This window comes from Salmo salar, chromosome ssa27 (assembly GCF_905237065.1).
Source record: "Salmo salar chromosome ssa27, Ssal_v3.1, whole genome shotgun sequence".
Taxonomy (NCBI): domain Eukaryota; kingdom Metazoa; phylum Chordata; class Actinopteri; order Salmoniformes; family Salmonidae; genus Salmo; species Salmo salar.
Window position 1 is genome coordinate 33376851 of NC_059468.1, and position 6313 is coordinate 33383163.

Sequence of the window (6313 nt, forward strand, 5' to 3'; positions counted from 1 at the left end):
AGTAAAACATTTAAACGTGTCAACCCTCGCAAGGCTGCAGGCCCAAACGGCATCCCCGGCCACGTCCTCAGAGGATGCGCAGACCAGCTGGCTGGTGTGTTTACAGACATATTCAATCAAACCTTATCCCAGTCTGCTGTCCCCACATGCTTCAAGAGGGCCACCATTGTTCCTGTTCCCAAGAAAGCTAAGATAACTGAGCTAAATGACTACCGCCCTGTAGCACTCACTTCCGTCATCATGAAGTGCTTTGAGAGACTAGTCAAGGACCATATCACCTCCACCCTACCTGACACCCTAGACCCACTCCAATTTGCTTACCGACCCAATAGGTCCACAGACGACGCAATCGCCATCACACTGCACACTGCCCTAACCCATCTATCTGGACAAGAGGAATACCTATGTAAGAATGCTGTTCATCGACTACAGCTCAGCATTTAATACCATAGTACCCTCCAAACTCGAGACCCTGGGTCTCGACCCCGCCCTGTGCAACTGGGTCCTGGACTTCCTGACGGGCCGCCCCCAGGTGGTGAGGGTAGGTAACAACATCTCCACCCCGCTGATCCTCAACACTAGGTCCCCACAAGGGTGCGTTCTCAGCCCTCTCCTGTACTCCCTCTTCACCCACGACTGCGTGGCCATGCACGCATCCAACTCAATCATCAAGTTTGCAGACGACACTACAGTGGTAGGCTTGATTACCAACAACCACTAGACGGCCTACAGGGAGGAGGTGAGGGCCCTCGGAGTGTGGTGTCAGGAAAATAACCTCACACTCAATGTCAACAAAACAAAAGAGATGATCGTGGACTTCAGGAAACAGCAGAGGGAGCAGCCCCCTATCCACATTGACGGGACAGTAGTGGAGAGGGTGGAGAGTTTTAAGTTCCTCGGCGTACACATCACGGACAAACTGAAATGGTCCACCCACACAGACAGCGTGGTGAAGAAGGCGCAGCAGCGCCTCTTCAACCTCAGGAGGCTGAAGAAATTCGGCTTGTCACCAAAAACACTCACAAACTTTTACAGATGCACAATCAAGAGCATCCTGTCAGGCTGTATCACCGCCTGGTACGGCAGCTGCTCCGCCCATAACCGGAAGGCTCTCCAGAGGGTAGTGAGGTCTGCACAACGCATCACCGGGTGCAAACTACCTGCCCTCCAGGACACCTACACCACTCGATGTCACAGGGAGGCCAAAAAGATCATCAAGGACAGCAACCACCCGAGCCACTGCCTGTTCACCCCGCTATCATCCAGAAGGCGAGGTCAGTACAGGTGCATCAAAGCTGGGACCGAGAGACTGAAAAACAGCTTCTATCTCAAGGCCATCAGACTGTTAAACAGCCATCGCTAACATTGAGTGGCTGCTGCCAACATACCGACTCAACTCAAGCCACTTTAATAATGGGAAAATTGATGTAATCAATTTATCACTTGCCACTTTATATTATTTATATGAGATAATGTTTACATAACCTACATTATTCATCTCATATGTATATACTGTACTCTATACCATCTACTGCATCTTGCCATCTTGATGTAATGTATCACTAGCCACCTTATTAAACAATGCCGCTTTATATGTTTTCATACCCTACAATACTCATCTCATATGTATATACTGTACTCCATACCATCTATTACATCTTGCCTATGCCGTTCTGCCATCACTCATTTATATATTTTTATGTACATATTCATATTCATTCCTTTACACTTGTGTGTACAAGGTAGTTGTTGTGGAATTGGTAGATTACTTGTTAGATATTACTGCATGGTCGGAACTAGAAGCACAAGCATTTCGCTACACTTGCATTAACACCTGCTAACCATGTGTATGTGACAAATACATTTTATTTGATGCATTGCACAATTATAATTGTTTTGATTGCCCCACCAAGATCTACATGCTAAAATCTCCACCGATAGACACAGACGCATGCTCAGCTGTGCAGGATAGAATGTGGAAAAGATGGACCCTATAAAGATCCGGTAACTGTGTTTCAGGTGCTAGATACAGAGGGATGTGGTAGGCATGTGACAGAAGCTATCACATTCCATGAGGTTCCTCAGATACAGAGAGAAAGAGCTGAACTATCATGTGAACAATCTATTTATACATTATGCAGATGTGTTGTTATTCCACATGTCTCCGATGTTGTTATACTCTGATGCCTTTGATGTCAACAGGTAATTAGCTCCTTTCTGTTGCTCTGAAGATTGTTTTATTTTTTACTTTTATTTTTTATATATTTTACATTTGCACTGTACCTTGGTAAGTTGCCTTGTAAAAATAAAAAATGGCTGGGGAAAGCTGTGGTGGTCTGGGGAGGGCCGTGGTGGGCTGGGGAGAGCCGTGGTGGACTGGGGAGAGCCGTGGTGGGCTGGGGAGAGCCATGGTGGGCTGGGGAGAGCTGTGGTGGGCTGGGGAGGTGGGCTGGGGAGGTGGGCTGGGGAGAGCCGTGGTGGGCTGGGGAGAGCCGTGGTGGACTGGGGAGAGCCATAGTGGGCTGGGGAGGTGGGTGGGCTGGGGAGAGCCGTGGTGGGCTGGGGAGAGCCATGGTGGGCTGGGGAGGTGGGCTGGGGAGAGCCATGGTGGGCTGGGGAGAGCCATGGTGGGCTGGGGAGACCCGTGGTGGGCTGGGGAGGGCCGTGGTGGGCTGGGGAGGGCTGTGGTGGGCTGGGGAGGTGGGCTGGGGAGGTGGGCTGAGGAGGTGGGCTGGGGAGAGCCGTGGTGGGCTGGGGAGGTGGGCTGAGGAGGTGGGCTGGGGCTGCTCCTGCTTCTCCCACATGTCGACACCCTTTGTGTCTGGGTAGAAGACACAGACTGAAGGTATTAACACCATCCCCTGCCTACCCCCCGTCCTCAATGCACACAGTGGCAAGCAGAAACACACACACACACACACACACACACAACATACACACACACACACAGTGGGACACATGAACACTCACACACACATGTAAATCCTTCAGTGTCTCTCTCAGGGCTTTTCAATTTTAGAATCCATTCACTGACAAGCAAACACACATGCTGTTGTTGCACACACACACACACACACACACACACACACACACACACACACACACACACACACACACACACACACACACACAGTCTTGTACAACTAACCTTGTGTGGACACACTATTCAGTCCCTTTCAAAATCCAATTTTCCCCTGGTGCGTGTGTGTGTTAGTGATGCTGGGTAGAGGTGTGTTTGTGTGTGTGAATGTGAATGTGATGCTGGTTAGAGATGGGTTTGTGTTTGTGTGATGCTGGGTAGAGATGTGTTTGTGTGTGTGTAATGCTGGGTAGAGGTGTGTGTGTGTGTGTGTGATCCTGGGTAGATGTGTGATTGTGTGGGTGATGCTGGGTAGAAGTGTGTGTGTGTGTGTGTGTGTGTGTGTGTGTGTGTGTGTGTGTGTGTGTGTGTGTGTGTGTGTGTGTGTGTGTGTGTGTGTGTGTGATGCTGGGTGGAGATGTGTTTGTGTGTGTGTAATGCTGGGTAGAGGGGTGTGTGTGTGTGTGTGTGTGTGTGTGTGATGCTGGGTAGATATGTGATTGGGTGGGTGATGCTGGGTAGAAGTGTGTGTGTGTGTGATACTGGGTAGAGATGTGTGTGTTTTGTGTGTGATGCTGGGTAGAGATGTGTTTGTGTGTGTGATGCTGGGTAGGTGTGTGTGTGTGTGTGTGTGTGTGTGTGTGTGTGTGTGTGTGTGTGTGTGTGTGTGTGTGTGTAATGCTGGGTAGAGATGTGTTTGTGTGTGTGATGCTGGGTAGAGATGTGTGTGTGTGTGTGTGATGCTGGGTAGAGGGGTGTTTGTGTGTGATGCTGGGTAGAGATGTGTTTGTGTGTGTGATGCTGGGTAGAGGTGTGTGTGTGTGTGTGTGTGTGTGTGTGTGTGTGTGTGTGTGTGTTGTGTGTGTGTGTGTGTGTGTGTGTGTGTGTGTGTGTGTGTGATGCTGGGTAGAGATGTGTGTGTGTGTGTGATGCTGGGTAGAGTATATGTGTGTGTGTGTGTGTGATGCTGGGTAGAGGTGTGTGTGTGTGTGTGTGTGTGTGTGTGTGTGTGTGATGCTGGGTAGAGATATGTGTGTGTGTGTGTGTGTGTGTGTGTGTGATGCTGGGTAGAGGTGTGTGTGTGATGCTGTGTAGTGATGTGTGTGTGTGTGTGTGTGTGTGTGTGTGTGTGTGATGCTGGGTAGAGGGGTGTTTGTGTGTGTGATGCTGGGTAGAGGGGTGTTTGTGTGTGTGATGCTGGGTAGAGGTGTGTGTGTGTGTGATGCTAGGTAGAGGGGTGTTTGTGTGTGTGATGCTGAGTAGAGATGTGTGTGTGTGTGTGTGTGTGATGCTGGGTAGAGATATGTGTGTGTGTGTGTGTGATGCTGGGTAGAGGTGTGTGTGTGTGTGTGTGTGTGTGTGTGTGTGTGTGTGTGTGTGTGTTTTTGTGTGTGTGTGTGATGCTGGGTAGAGATGTGTGTGTGTGTGTGTGTGATGCTGGGTAGAGGTTGTGTGTGTGATGCTGGCTAGAGATGGTGTTTTGTGTGTGTGCTTGTGTGTGTGATGCTGGGTAGAGGTGTGTTGTGTGTGTGATGCTGGGTAGAGGGGTGTTTGTGTGTGATGCTGGGTAGAGATGTTTGTGTGTGTGATGCTGGGTAGAGATGTGTGTGTTTGTGTGTGTGATGCTGGGTAGAGGTGTGTGTGTGATGCTGGGTAGAGGGGTGTTTGTGTGTGTGATGCTGGGTAGAGGGGTGTTTGTGTGTGTGATGCTGGGTAGAGGGTGTGTGTGTGTGTGATGCTGGGTAGAGATATGTGTGTGTGTGTGTGTGTGTGATGCTGGGTAGAGATGTGTGTGATGCTGGGTAGAGGTGTGTGTGTGTGATGCTGGGTAGAGGGATGTGTGTGTGTGTGTGTGATGCTGGGTAGAGGTGTGTGTGCCTACCTCTGAAACCTAGTGACAGTCAGAGGAAACCATGTGTCAATGTGTGATTGGCTGTTAGGGTTGGTAGACCTGTCACTCTGTCTGATGCTAAACAACCTCAACGTTTTGGTTATTTGATGATCAAGTGAAAGCTTCAACAGAGACTACTAATCCTACTTGTTCCAAGTTGTGTAAAATATACTGAGTTGGACTTAGATGTGATGTTTCCTGTTTGCCTAGATAAGCAAAACCTACTCTCTCCATCCAATTTATTTCTCACTTGAACGAACTTCAAAAACCATGTACCTGCTCCTTGTTCCACAGCATTATATTATATTATAACCTACACTGCTGGGAAGTATGAGCACATCTAAATCATCAATCTAATCCCCATAAAGCCAAAACACACTGGCTCCCCATTCCTCACCGTAGCCTGTCTCCTTAGCACAGGATTTATGCCTGGTAACGTTACGATGATAAGTTTTATAGCTGGAGCAGGTATTGTGGTCCTAATCAGTTGAGTGGATGATGGATATGTGGCGATGAGGGATAGTGCTGTGATGCTGGGTGGAGACGATGTGTGTGTTGTGATGCTGGGTAGAAGCTGTGTGTGTGTGTGTGTGTGTGTGTGTGTGTGTGTGTGTGTGTGTGTGTGTGTGTGTGTGTGTGTGTGTGTGTGTGTGTGTGTGTGTGTGTGTGTGTGTGTTGCGATGCTGGGTGGAGACGATGTGTGTGTGTTGTGATGCTGGGTAGAAGCTGTGTGTGTGTCTGTGTGTGGTGTGATGCTGGGAAGAGACTGTGTGTGTGTGTGTGTGTGTGTGTGTGTGTGTGTGTGTGTGTGTGTGTGTGTGTGTGTGTGTGTGTGTGTGTGTGTGTGTGTGTGTGTGTGTGTGTGTGTGTGTGTGTGTGTGTGTGTGTGTGTGCTGAGGCTGATGATGCTAACACATGAAGATGAATGCCTGCTGGACAGGGGGCCTGGACAGGGGCCTGGACAGTGCTGAAGCCTTAGTCTTTAAGGCTGTGTCGTCCTCGCTCTGATCACTAACAGTGGCAGCCACACTACAGTATTCTCCATCGTCTTTGTCCAGAGTCAAGGACCTTGTAGGTTTGGTACTAAATGATTGTCTGTGAAGTTGATTTGGTGGGCTGGTAGTTTACTGTCATTATTCTGAAGTTCTGTTTGGTTCCTAGTGAATACACTCCTTGGTTCAGTGTTGAGGCTGGTAGTTTACTGTCATTATTCTGAAGTTCTGTTTGGTTCCTAGTGAATGCACTCCTTGGTTCAGTGTTGAGGCTGGGTAGTTTACTGTCATTATTCTGAAGTTCTGTTTGGTTCCTAGTGAATACACTCCTTGGTTCAGTGTTGAGGCTGG